Source organism: Tenrec ecaudatus, chromosome X (genome assembly GCF_050624435.1).
Source record: "Tenrec ecaudatus isolate mTenEca1 chromosome X, mTenEca1.hap1, whole genome shotgun sequence".
In the NCBI taxonomy this organism is placed as follows: Eukaryota; Metazoa; Chordata; class Mammalia; order Afrosoricida; family Tenrecidae; genus Tenrec; species Tenrec ecaudatus.
The window spans coordinates 11,642,144-11,655,411 of NC_134548.1; the positions used below are offsets into that span (position 1 = coordinate 11,642,144).

General features: G+C 47.5%; 1 non-coding gene across 1 annotated transcript; it reads right to left on the reverse strand.

Annotated features, from left to right (window-relative positions):
* Window positions 1-12,843: 12,843 nt before the first annotated feature.
* LOC142435450 (small nucleolar RNA SNORA18) lies at window positions 12,844-12,982 on the reverse strand. Its single transcript, XR_012781503.1, has one exon. It is a non-coding gene; the product is annotated as a small nucleolar RNA SNORA18 (small nucleolar RNA).
* Between the last annotated feature and the right edge of the window lie 286 nt (window positions 12,983-13,268).

The following is a 13,268-nucleotide window of genomic DNA, read 5'->3' on the forward strand; positions in this document are numbered from 1 at the left end:
GCAGGGAAAGCCAGGTTCTACTCTATCTTTCTGGCATCCCCGGAGCCTGAGGTCCCTAACATAGAGCCCTTGGTGGCACAAGCAGTTTTTGAACCCCTACAAACAGAAAGCATAGTGGTCTGAACACCCCGGGATGCCTGACAAGCTGCTTCGGTCAAGCTCGTGTTATTATTGTTAGTTGCCCTCACCTCGAATCTGACTCATGGCCACCCCGTGTGTGCAGAATGGAACTACTCCACAGGGTTTTCAAGGCTGTGACCTTTTGAACGGGCATCATCAAGCCTGTCTTTTGAGATGGCTGAGTTGGGGGCTGGGGGGGGGGTTCAAACTGCAAATCTTCGAGCTAGCAGTCCAATGGGAACTCCTGCCATCAAGATGCCAGCAAAACGAGTAGAAGTGAATTCATGGCAACCCCACGGGTTACAGAATAGAATCGATCCCCAAAGTCATCAGTTCGAAACCACCAGCTCCCCTGAGGGAGGAAGGTGAGACTTTGTACTTCAATAAAGAGTTAGTCTCAGGGACTCACAGGGACCATTCGACTCTGTCCCGTAGGGTCGCTATGCATTAGCAGTGGCGTGAGGGCAAGGAGAATCTTTCGGAAGAGGAGCTCCAGATCTTTCCTTGGCAGTAGCACCAGGTGGGTTTCAAACTGCCAACCTTTTGGTGAGTCCCAATCCCATGTTGTCATCCATTCCTGCTCCTAACAACAATGATGTTCTGCTGTGACGGGGTCCACGTTAGAGATGTGAAATGCAGACCTGGAGCACTGACCCTTCAGCAAGTTCCACACTCACTTGACACTGGGATGGCAACGTCAAACATGAAGCTGGATCTATGAGTTAAAAAACAAAAATGAAAACCTGTTGCTGTTTCTTTTAGGGGAACAAGAGACCCCACAGGCAACTGTATTTCAGAGACCCCTTTATTAAATCTTACACAAGACAAATCACCCAGATGAGGGTGGCCATTGGCAGGAGGCCACCACGCTGTCCAAGGATCCATAGTCACATGGTTACTGCAACAGAAGGTGAAGCACCAAGCAAACTCACCCATGATGACAGGTGGCAGATCAGTGCATCCCACTTGCTGGTGGGACTTCAGAAATGGGAAAGGAGGATGATCCGATAGGTACAATCTATTGTTGATTAGAAAAGTTTACAAAATCTGTTTGGGGCCCTCCAACCACCTTGAGGCTCTAGTACCCCAACTCCCATCCAGGGCACTTCCAGGCAAGTCCCTGAGAGCGAAACTGCTCTTCCCTGGCTGGATTGGGGAACCTGCAGTGTGCTTTCAAACACAGGTTGCTTGGGGGCAAAGCTTCGCACTTCAGCCTCAATGGAGGCTGAACCGTGTGGAGATTGAAAATGGATTTAGGCCCCCCACACTAAGCCACAGTCTTCCTCACATCTACTGCTCAGCATTTTAGCTCGACTATAGGGCAAACTACAGCCTTTGGAGTAGGACTCAAATATTGGACTGCTTGTGCATCCCAGGTCTCCAGTTTATAGACACTGTGCAGACAGGCCACTTTCACCCTAGAAGTCTGGGAAGCATCCAGAAAGCTCCATGCTTAGATGATTGTGAACAAAGCACTCACTAAATGATTCCCTATTCTCTGCATTTTTTATGATTCTTTAACTCTGCAACCGTTTTCTTTGCCTCTTCAATACAACTAACTGTATATATTTCAAGTATCTTGTTTCTAGCAAGACGAGGACATCTTAGGTTCTGGTTCATCATTTGTCTTTTTTTTTTTTTTCCTGCCAGGCATCAACCCAAATGCTCCTCTGCAGCTAAGTCGAGTTTTGAGCATTTGCCTCCAGGGTTCATTAACCAACAAATTGCTCCAGAATATTCTATCTTAGGCTCTCAGATGCTTTGAACCCAGGGGGAGGAAAAAAAAAAACCAAAACATCCTGGCTCCATGTCAGGGACGGATTGTTTTGTCAACACTGGGTTGGGAAGGCCATTACCGGTCTGAGTGGGTAAGGAAGAACATCCAAATATAACTTGAAAAGATGGGTCCATGTGATTCCCATAGCCACCCACAAAAGAGCTGCCTGTTCCTTTGACCAGGGTTTGACCAGTCTGTTCCTTTGACCAGGGTTTGACCAGAAGTGGCATGTGACATGTGATCAACCATGACCCAAAACACATAAATGTGTTCCTCCCTGTCTTTCCCATGGGGGTTTTGGCAGAATCCCAAAATATTCTTAAAAGCCAGCTCTGACCCTGTCTTTGGAGCCGCTGTACTTTCTAGAATTAATCATGCTCATGTTCCTGAAAGGCCGATTCATCTGGGAACCAGGAAGGGGAGACATGGAAGTGCCTGAATACCCTGATACGTGCCTCGATTACCCTGATAACCTTTCTCAGTTTTCAGCTTTTGGAAAAAGGAGTGTCTTCTAACCAAGTCCGGTTGAACAATCACTGTGTTAAAGTTAAAAGCTAACCGACTATTTGTATGAACCTCTAATGAATGGGATGGAGGTTGAAGTGTGTATGGATGAAGTGTGTTCATGTCTGCAAATTACTCTGAATGCACCCCAAAACACAACTGCAACTGGCGTAGGAAGAGCAGTCGAGTGGTTTGACAGATGGGAAGATACATGGATAGAGAGGTACCGAATAAAGCCAGTCCAGTGCATCGGTCGTTATGGATCAAGGTGGAGGGTTCGTGCTGCTCAATGCACAGCGCTCGTTAAGTTTGCTATAGTTTGAGTTTTTTCATGATAAAACATTGGAAAGCAATCATTTGAATCTAAGTAGGAATCGAGGCTGGGGGACAGGGGCTCCATAAAGGTGCCCCTTTTTGTCTCTGTCCTTGAATCCAGCTCTGGCGTCTTGAACACAGTTTAATTCAGTGAACGTTTACTGGCTTGAGCTACAGAATGCAGTTCCAAGCTCCTAGGTCACTTCCAGTCCTGGCTGGATTCTTCTAGAGCAGGAGCCAGATTTTTTTTCTCTCTTTTATCTGTGAAGGCCAGAGAGGAAGTGGGCTATTGGTTCTCGGTCAAAACTGTTCAGCTCTGTGGACATCTCAGCAGCCATCATAAATCATGTGTTCAATAAATGGTGGTGGCTAGGTCACCATAAAAGTTGATTTGCCAAAGCAGATGGTGGTCAACTGGCCAATTCCATCTATATCCCAAATCCTTCTCTCGCAGTTCAATGAAAGTGGAACTGATAAAATGCCATCCATTTGTGTTAAGATTTCATAGGTGTGGGGAATGGTCCTCATAAAAAAACAAAACAAAAAAAACCAGGTCTCCCAGTATCTGCCTCCTCGCTCACTCAATGATCTCTTTCCAAGGGACGCAATGCCATTCATTATTCCACTTCTGAACCTCAAGCTTGATGTCTGAGCATCCTTAGAAGTGTTAGGTTCATCTTTGATGCCAAGAAAGGTGAATGATTCACCTCCGATCCCAGGCTCCAAGCAGATGATTTGAGTGCCAAAAGGAAAAGATGATGCGGTGACCCACCCATACAGAGACACTTGAAGAGAGTGCAGGCTTCGGAGAAAGCACCAGGTAGCAGGATAGATGGACAAATAGAGCAGAAGAAAGGAGATAGGAAGACTGGGTGGAGTCACGTTGCAGTGTTTAACCGGGTGGTTGGGTGAGGACTCATTAGGAAGATGCCCTTTAAACTGAGTCTACAGGTGGAGATAAGAACCAGGCAGTTATCTGGAAGAATTAGCCAAGCAGTGGAAACTGCCAGTGCAAAGGTCCTAGGGTGGAGCAAGTTCCGCACATTGTAGGCGTAGCAAGGAAATAGGATTTGGAAGTGGTAAGTAGTAGAAAGATTGTGAGATGATGTTAGGGAGAGTTAGAAAGGGGTTACAAGAAAGACCATTGGCGAGTTCAGAGTGTAGTCTGCAGGGGGCAGGAGTGAGAGTGAGGAGAATGGTCAGGAATGGGGTACAATATTCCAGGGGAAGTATGGGGGACACTTGGACTGTCACGGTTGCAGATGAGGTGGTGAGGAGTGGCCAAACTTGTGGTCAACTCTGATGGTAGAGCCAATATGGGAGCTGGAGGCACAGGGAATCCAGGGTGGATGATACCTTCAGGACCAGGGGTGTGAGGGGCAATACTGGGAGAGTAGAGGGTGAGTGGGTTGGAAAGGGGGAACCCATTACAAGGATCCACATGTAACCTCCTCCCTGGGAGACGGACGGCAGAGAAGGGCAGGGGAGAGGGGGAGGGAGAGTCTGGATAAGGCAAGATATGACAAAATAACAATCTATAAATTATCAACGGCTCATGAGGGAGAGGGGAGCGGGGAGGGAGGGGGAAAAAAGAGGACCTGATGCAAAGGGCTTAAGTGGAGAGCAAATGCTTTGAAAATGATTAGGGCAAAGAATGTACGGATGTGCTTTATACAATTGATGTATGTATATGTATGGATTGTGATAAGAGTTGAATGAACCCCTAATAAAATGTAAAACAAAAAAAGAAAGAAAGGAGGAGGGAAAAAGGTATGGGTAGCCAGGGGAATAGGGCACTAACCCAGAGAGCAAATGTTTTGAGAATGATGAGGTTAATGAATGTACAAAAGTGCGTGACACAATCGATTGAAGTATGGATTGTGATAAGGATTGTATGAGCTCCCAATAAAATGATTAAAGAATAAAGTAAAATATGGATTTTTATGCACAAAAAAAGGTAATAAAAAAATCAACTTACTGCCATTGAGTCGATACTGACTCATAGTGAGTGACTTGATAGGGCAGAGGAGAACTGCTCCTGTGGGTTTCTGAGATTAAGTCTTTACAGGAGCAGAAAGGCTCCTCTTACATGTCAGGCTGTTGGATGTAAAGGTGTGGGCAAAAAGTTAAGGGTGAGTCCACATTCTCTGGTTTGAGTGATGGGAAGCACGCAATTGCTTTTTGCTGTGAAAGGGAGCCACTGGGAGGAGCTAGTTTGAGGGGTTGGTTAGGAGGTCAGCTTGGAGTTTGGGACAGTTCACATGTCAATTATATAACTCAAGTACTGATGGACAAGTTGACCATTCAAGTTACAAGTCTGGACTTCTGGAGAGTAGTTCTGGCTGAATTTGGGACTTATCAGCAAAACAAGGGGTTTTTGTTTGGAGGGTGGGGGGCGGTGGTTTGGCCACCTCTACTCTCCCTTCTTTGAGGAGGGGACAGAGCACTGCTACCAGGACCTCAGAAGGCCATACCTTTTTCTTTTCCCCCCCTCTTCTCAGTAGGTTCAAATCAGATCTGGACCTTGCAAGCATATTGCATGTACAAACGGTTTAAGCTCTCTAGTCTACTATCACACACTTCATTACCACCATATGTCAAGGAGTACCTTATCAAGTAAGGCCTAGTATCCCTGAGCCTAAGTGAAGGTGAGAAAAAAAAAAGTCTCTATCTCTTGCTTTTTCGTGTATGCGCTCACACACATGTTAACACACACACACACACATACACACACACGGGCAAGCCTGCACTCACAAGTATAAAATGGATCCCCCCAAGGTTTTTTTTCTTATTCTAAAAATCTAAGCATGACATGTCCCAAGTGAACAAGCTGCTTCACGTCATGAAGCCACACTGTCCCATCCTGTGACCCTCCAGAAGCTCTTGGTCTGTGGGAGGCTCGCATGAACAAGCTTCGGAGAAAATCCCTAAAGGTCTCACGGGGTGGAAGTGACAAAGCTGCCTATAAGCCGAGCAAAGTAGATCCAGTCATCCAAAGGGAGGTTGCTACAACAAGTTCAGGGCTTAAAGAAGGGCATGGAAAACACAGTACCAAAGGAGGGCTCTGGAGATGGGGCAGAGGAAGTGCATGGCTAGAATCAATCCATCAATCAATCAGTGCCTTTGGCATGGAGGGGGAGCCACTTCTTCCAGATGCCTGGGGTGTGGTCAGCCTCAGGAAGGGACTGGACTCTCAACAGAGGGTCCTCAGGTGTTTCCAAGGTTCTGCCACTTCCTCCTTTACCCTCCTAACTTTTTCTTCTAGAATTGTTCTCTTGCCTTCTGTCAGCAGTAAACACCAGTTGTCTTGCAGGACAGGAAGTCAGTTATTAGAGTGTAGAATGAACTTATTTGGGCCAGCGCTCACTCGTGTTCTTCCAGCCTTCAAGTTGGGCCACTTTGTCAATGTCCATTTCCAAACGGCTTCGCTGTCTTCGACACAAATTAACCGCCCCCTAAACTTCGTGGCTAACCTTTCCCAGCCTTAATTTCTTCAAGGGTGGCTCCCTCTTTTCCTAGTGAGTAGTGAGCTATGTGGACCCCAACAGTACTTTTCTTTGCTGCGAGGGTGAAATCTACCCTCTTCTGAATTCTTCTGAAGGACTCCTTGCCCATCCCCAAGTTCCAGAAGGATTACAGGTCTTAACGAGTTATTAGAGTTATTATTCACACACTTTACTCATCGGTCTCCTCCTACTAGACCAAAGTCCCAGGAAAGAGTACGCTGCCTCTGTTCTGCTGACCTTTGGCGACAGAGCAGGGCATGGGAGATTGTTGATTCGATTTGATTGGCTGAACGCATCAATAATGGAAAGGAGACTGACCCCGCGCCCATTCAAAAGAGAGGACCTCTTTGAAAGTCACAACTTCACTCTCTTCTGCCAATCCAAGACTTCACCACACCATCGGCCAACCGGTTGCCTTTGAGCGGACTCGTGGCGATTCCATGTGTGAAGAGTAGCACAGCTCCCTGGGGTTTTCAAGATGACAACCATTCGAAAGACAATTGTAGCCTTTGTGAATTGCCATCAAGTCCCAAGTCAACTTCGACACACAGCAAGTCCTCGAGTGGCAAGTCCTTAAGTGTTGGGCTACTAGCCGAAAGGCTGGTGGTTCAAATCCTCTCAAAAGCACCCTGGAAGAAAGACCTGGCAATCTCCTTCAAAGTTTGACTCTGCACCTGAGGTTACCATGAGACCCCATTGACATGAAGGTGCTTAACTAGCTAACCATAAGAACCACACTATGGGTGTGTCCATATTAGTTAAAGGGCCCAACAATTTATACATTAACAAAGTGTGCCAACACATGCCCAGAGTGGTTAATTTTCCTGACTGCCGCTAGCTGAGCCTAAAACCCCTCCCTAGATGGATGTCGTTTCTATGGCCAGCCAGTATGGCCCAGAGAAAATGGTAGAATGAGTGAGTCCCCAACATTGTGGTGTTCAGCTGTGGCTCCTTCGGGGCCCGATGAACGGTTCTTCCTTCTGGCCCGGCCCCGGGCCTCCCTCTGTCCAAGTGTTGAGTTGATGTCTTTATTGCTCATTCTCTGCCCGCCTGGGCATTACCTAATGGTTTCCTGAGAGAAGTCAGCGTCAGAAGCAGGGCTGTGCACCGTTATTTTCTTGTCCTTTCCAGCGGAGACCTCTGGAAACAAAGGCAGGGTTATCACATGGACCCCAGGGCTGTCTGGGAAAGGCGGCGGCGGCAGTTATCGAAGTTGGAACCCTTCGGAACTACGCTTTTGTCTCCGTTTTGACTTCGTTCAATCAGATCAACAAGTGTTGGCTAAGTGTTGAGCGTGGTTTCCTGTGGGATTGTGTAAGGCTCTGCAGGACAATAAACGTTCGGGGGGCACTGAGTAATGTAGCCATTTCTGACCCAGCAACCGGGAACACGTGAGACAGTTTGCTGCGGTTGAAAGGCCCAGGGCTGGGGCTGGGTTCCTGCAGCCTGCCAGCTTATCGGGCGCCCGGGGAGCCAGGCGGTGGAACCCGCGGAAATGGTATGTAGTAGCAGCGGCAGGTGGCTTCGCAGGAAAATAGGCTTTGATTCAGGTATTACGGGGGTCTGGAGTTTTCCAACTTTGAGGCTTCCCCTTACAAAACCAGAATCCAAAATTAGGCCGACAAAATCGCGAAGGCTTTAGGAGGGGTTGTGTGTCCTTTTGAGACCCAAATGCTAACACTGCAAGTGTTTTACTGCGCAAAATTCCGTTCTGGGAAGAGATCAGACTGTGTGGACGCTTCCTCTTATGACACCTCGCCTGCCCTATTCTTTGGACATTTGCTCATCTTGGGCTTTTCTCCTTGGCTTCTGAAAAGCCAAAGAAATCTTCTTCTCTAGGCCTGGTGGTGACACATTGGGTTGTGGTCTGAAAGATGAGCAGCTCAAAGCGCCCAGCTGCTCCACAGGAGAAAGACGGGGCTTTCTACTCCTGTGAACAGTTCACAGTCTCAGAAACACGCAGGGGCAGTTCTGTCCTGTCCTAGAGGGTCACTATGAGTTGGAATCGACTGGACGGCGGTTCTTTGGGTTTGGTTTGAGTTCTTTTCTTTACCGGTACAGAAGGATGTTATTTTAAATCGTGTCACTATTGAATCGAAGCTAACTCCTGAGCACCCCATAATGGGTGACAGAGTAGAAGCGCTCCATGGGGTTCTCGTGGCTGGTCATCACGATGACAGCGGATCTCCAGGCCTTTCCTTCACAGCTCCACTAGTTGGCCTTAAACTGCCAACCCTTCCATCACTAGGCAAGTCCCTTGCAAACCATTTGGTCCTCTTGTGTTCCTGAAGTCTTTTTCAGTCAGGGGCCCCGGGGCTTTTTCAATGCGGCCGTGGAAAGACAGGAGAGAGAGGTGAACACCCACCCCCCACCCCCGCTAGCACTCATTGCCACAACCTTTTGAAAGTTCCTGTGAGCCACTATTACATCGTTGGATTTTAAAAGCCGGCCAAGTGTACTGTGGTCTTAGCCAGCGCCCCTCCAACTGCACTCGGCTGCTGGGGAGCTCAGAGGAATGTGGAGGTTGGCTTTGTCACAAGTTCCCAGGAGAGGTCCCGCTTTGCTAATACCCACGTCTTTTTTCATCAATCTGGCTGGTTCGACCTGATTATTCACTGAAGTAGTCCCCTGAGAACCAGACTTATTGAGCATTGGACTTGAGGCTAGGGAGCTCTTGCTGCCCTCTTCCGGACCCCAGGACTCAGAGAAGGGAGATGGGGACTGACATGTTATGGCTGAAGAGCATTTCATATCATCTCTCTTTTTTTTTTAGCTTTGTCTCTCATCTTTTTTTTTTCTTTTCCTTTCTTTACTTTGCCTACAGAGTGATGGGAGGACAGGGGGAAACAGTACATGTTTCCAACTTATTTTCCCTCGGCTGGTACTCGCTATACCTTCATTTCCTCCTGACGCCTCTTAAACCCTTGAAGTGGTTGCTGTCTCACTCCCTGAAGAGGGTGGAGCATCTGAGGTTAAGCTGGGTTAAGTAACTCATCGGGTTGCCTGGGGTCAGAGTAAGGATTTGAGCTTTGGTTGGCACCACCGCCAAAGCAGGGTTCCAGGTTCACCTCCATCAGCCGAAAGCCCAGGAACCACCCTGGGCAGGGGCGGGGTGGGCAGAGGAAAAGGATTTCAAAAAGCGAAAGACGAATTTCATACCCAAAGCAAGTTTAGACTCCAACGGAATAGCAGTGAGATTTTTACCTTCTTTGTGAAAAAATAATGAACGCCGTCCCAAGGTGTCTGATTTTCAGAACATCATTTTGGAGCAAAGAAGATGCAAGTCCCCAAATGCCAAGAACTTGAGTGTCCTGTCCGTGTTAAAAGGCGACCTGCTTGTTCATACCTTGCTAAGGTCAGGAATACGGAACTCCCAAATTACATAATAATGTGAACTTGGGACTGGCCGTGTTCTATGGAACCCAGCTTTGTGTTTGGCCAACACCTTCGTACATGCTTCTGAACCACTTTTTCTGATTCTAAATGAAGCTTTTTACAAAAAAATGCCTCTTTAAACTTTCCATCATATTTTATTCAGTACTTTAGCATGAAGATAAGTGGGTCTATGATTTCAGAAATAGTGCCATGAAGATCTGCACAGCTGTTGTAGTTCTTGTGTGTCACCAATTCCATTCCAAATGCCTGGCACTTCTCTCCTGTCCCAAGGGGTCACTATTCGTCAGAATTGACTCCACGGTAGAGAAGTGTTGTTTTTTTTTTAGGCGGGGGGAGGTCTGCTGATCTTTCACTTATCAGTCACATATTCTTGACATTTCCAACAAAGGGTCCTTCCAATGAAGTCTGGTAAGACCCAAATTGTCATCAAGTTCTGTCACCACAGCATGCCTGAGCCAAGCCAAGGTGCAGTCTGTGTAGTGAGACACGTGGATTTTGTGGTGTCTCTTATATCCAAACTTGGTGAGCCTAGCTAAGTCACGTAGGCTGGTGAGGGCCAATGTCACCTCTATAAATGACTCTGTGGGCTCCTACCAACCTTGACATTGTATGACACCCTTCTGTCTTTGGGTTGGCACGCCCTTCCCTTATGGTCAAGATGTGGGTGATAGAGTTAAAATGTCTGGGTTAAAAATCTCAGCCCCACCACACCAGCAGTGTGACCTTGGCACATGATTTATCCCTCTAGTAACGCATGCAGCTAGCTGTAAGCAGGGAAAGATGTGACAACCTACTGCATAAGCTAGGAGTGTTGCGACCTACCCAGTGAGTAGTAAATGAATTGACATTTGCAAGGCTCCCTGGAAAAGGACATCCTATTTGGAAAAGGGGAAAGGCAGCTACAAAGAGGTAGACACAGTGGCTGCAGCAATGCGCTCCCGCCTAATAGTTGTGAGGTTGGCACAGCCCTGGGCACTGTGCCCCTCTGTTGTCCATTGGGTTGCTATGAGTCGGGCTGACCTGACAGCACCTAATAGCTACAACCACTACCACAGACTCTTGGAAGGCACTCTAGAGGTGCAATAGTGAAAGCTCTCTTCCAGCTGCTCAGCTGCTTCAAGCCCACCCACCCCCAGAAGCCACTGTACTCGCCTTGAATGTTGCTGCTGCCATCTAGTGGGCTGCAACTCCCAGTGGGCCCATGCACAATGGAACAATGCACAGCGGTTCTGTCACCCCCAGGGATCAGATCCTTGAGACCTGGAGGGTTTACATTGGCTAATTGTCAGAAGGCAATCATTCCATTTTGTCCAGAAACTCCGTTGAAGCCTGCTCTACATCCTGGAGCCACACAAACCTCCCCTGACAGATGGGGAGTGGCTGTACTTAAGGTGCAGTGACCAGGAATCGAACCTGGGTCTCCCACACGGAAGGGCAGCCTTCTACCACAGAACCATTACTGCCCTTCTTCCCCTTCAATGTTTGCTGTCACCTGCTCACTGCCTTCCAAGGCCAACACCGTCCAGCAGCCTGGCCCATTCCATAATGATGGACCCATGTCTCGCTCCCGTGAGCTGATCTTTATTTCTCAACCAGACACTCCACTCAGGGTCCGGCACACTGGAAGCTCAATGTCACTTGCACAGCACAACAACCGTGAGCTCCCTACTCCCTGCACCGGGTTTCCTTCTAAATCTTGAAGAAGTACTGTGGTGCCAAGTTCAGTTGGTTCAATATGCACTGCTTATTCATGTGGTGTCTTCTGCAATGGTCGCTGGTGCCTTTAGAGAAAAGGCCACCTTGATTTGCACCAGTTTGCTGCCTCTCTCCCACTCTGGTTTCAGCTGCGTATGGAAATAGGCAGCCGTGGCTATTTGGTAAGCAAATTGATGTGTCTATTCTCTGAGGTGGGTGGGGGTAATCTGAGACTCCAGCTATATCCCTCTCCCTCCTCTATGAAAATTGATTTCTCATTAATATTGGTCTTAAATTGCACCGTATTAGGATGGTCACATCTGATGCCAAGAGAGATCACAGAGTGCCTTTGGTTTAGAGTCACAGATGTTTGGAGGAAAAACGAGAAGCACAAGGAAGGGACAGACACTACAACAGGCTTAAGCCCTTCTGGACAATGTACTCAAACTTTCAATGCAGGGACTGATTACCCAGTGAGCAAGGTAAGATAGGATTTCCATTCAGAGTCCCCATTGTGGATTGTAAATTTGACAATTCTCTCATTCGTAGGAACATGTTGCGGGGTTGGAGTTGGGGAGCAGGAGTGGAGAGATGCCAGGCAGCCCTCAAAGCAGAGTGGCAGATGTTGTTATAAAGGGTGTTATTGTTCACGACTCCGCAGTACATCAGCACAAGTCAGCCCACAATCACCTTGCTTACTGAGCACTTTGGCTCTGTCCGAACCGAACTCCACTGCCCACTCCTCTCCACTCCACTCCCTGCTTCCGACTCATAGAGACCCTAGAGAGCAGGGTTTCTGAGAATCCACAGGCTTTCTGCCACTCACTGTCATCTTCACAGGAATGACTGCCTCATCTTTCTCCGGCAGAGTGGCCGGTGGGTGTGAACTACTGACTTTTGGTTTGCAGCACAATGTTCACCCCACAACGTCATCAGGGATCCTTTTATCCCTAGCCAGAAAAAGCAAACGCCCTGCCGTCAAGTCAATGTCAACTTACAGCGACTCTACCGGGCAGGGTAGAGCTGCGCCTATGAGTTTCCAAGACTCACCTGGGTTTTTTGTTTTTTTTTTGTTTTTTGGTCTACATTGAATGAGTTTTTATTTCACAAAGCTTATTTAATGTCAATAAATTTTATTTAAGGAATTTTACATGCCTTTCACTTGCCCTCCATCGGTGACTATTTAATTCCCCCAAATCTTGTCAAAGTTCATCTTCAAGATGGCCCTTTTTAAAGGAACCCATGTTAAAATCCACCACCCTAGTCAAGATACCAGCCAGAAGGCAGATGTATCATATTCCTAGTTATGCCACTTTAACCTCCAATTGTGGACAAACGTCAAACATTTCAGGGCCCTCTTTGGATCTGTGTAGTTTCATTCTGCCTACCTCTGCATTTCAGATATCCTCAAACCTCCGCGCTGAGTTGAAATCCCTTGCAGTTCCTAAGAAACGCGCAGCTAGCACTGCAGATTATGCCAGTACCTAAGGATCATAACCATGTACTTATTAGATTGCTCTCACTATCTGCAATGGTCTTATAGTTCTGTCTCACAGATCCAACCAAGAGTTCTGCGAGTAAAGCAAGCCATATAGTTACTCTAGGAGGTATTTCCAACGTTGTGGTTCTATAGACCCATTGGCATAGACCCATCGGGATAGACCTCAAATGAGGCTAACTCTTCATGGGAAAGCCCTGTCTTTCTCCTGTGGAGCAGCTGGTGGTTTTGAATTGCTGACTTTGAGGATCGAAGCCCAACTCGTAGCCAGGGCTCCTTTTGTCCCTATTACTCACTTCCATCAAGTTGATGCCATCTGATAGAGAGCCCATTAGACAGGGTAGAACTGTCCCTGCAGGTTTCTGAGACTTGACGCTTCCCAGTAGAAAGCCTCATCTTTCTACATTTGAAAAGAGACTTTGGTGCTGTAGGAAGGAGCTGTGGGGTTGAGAGAGAA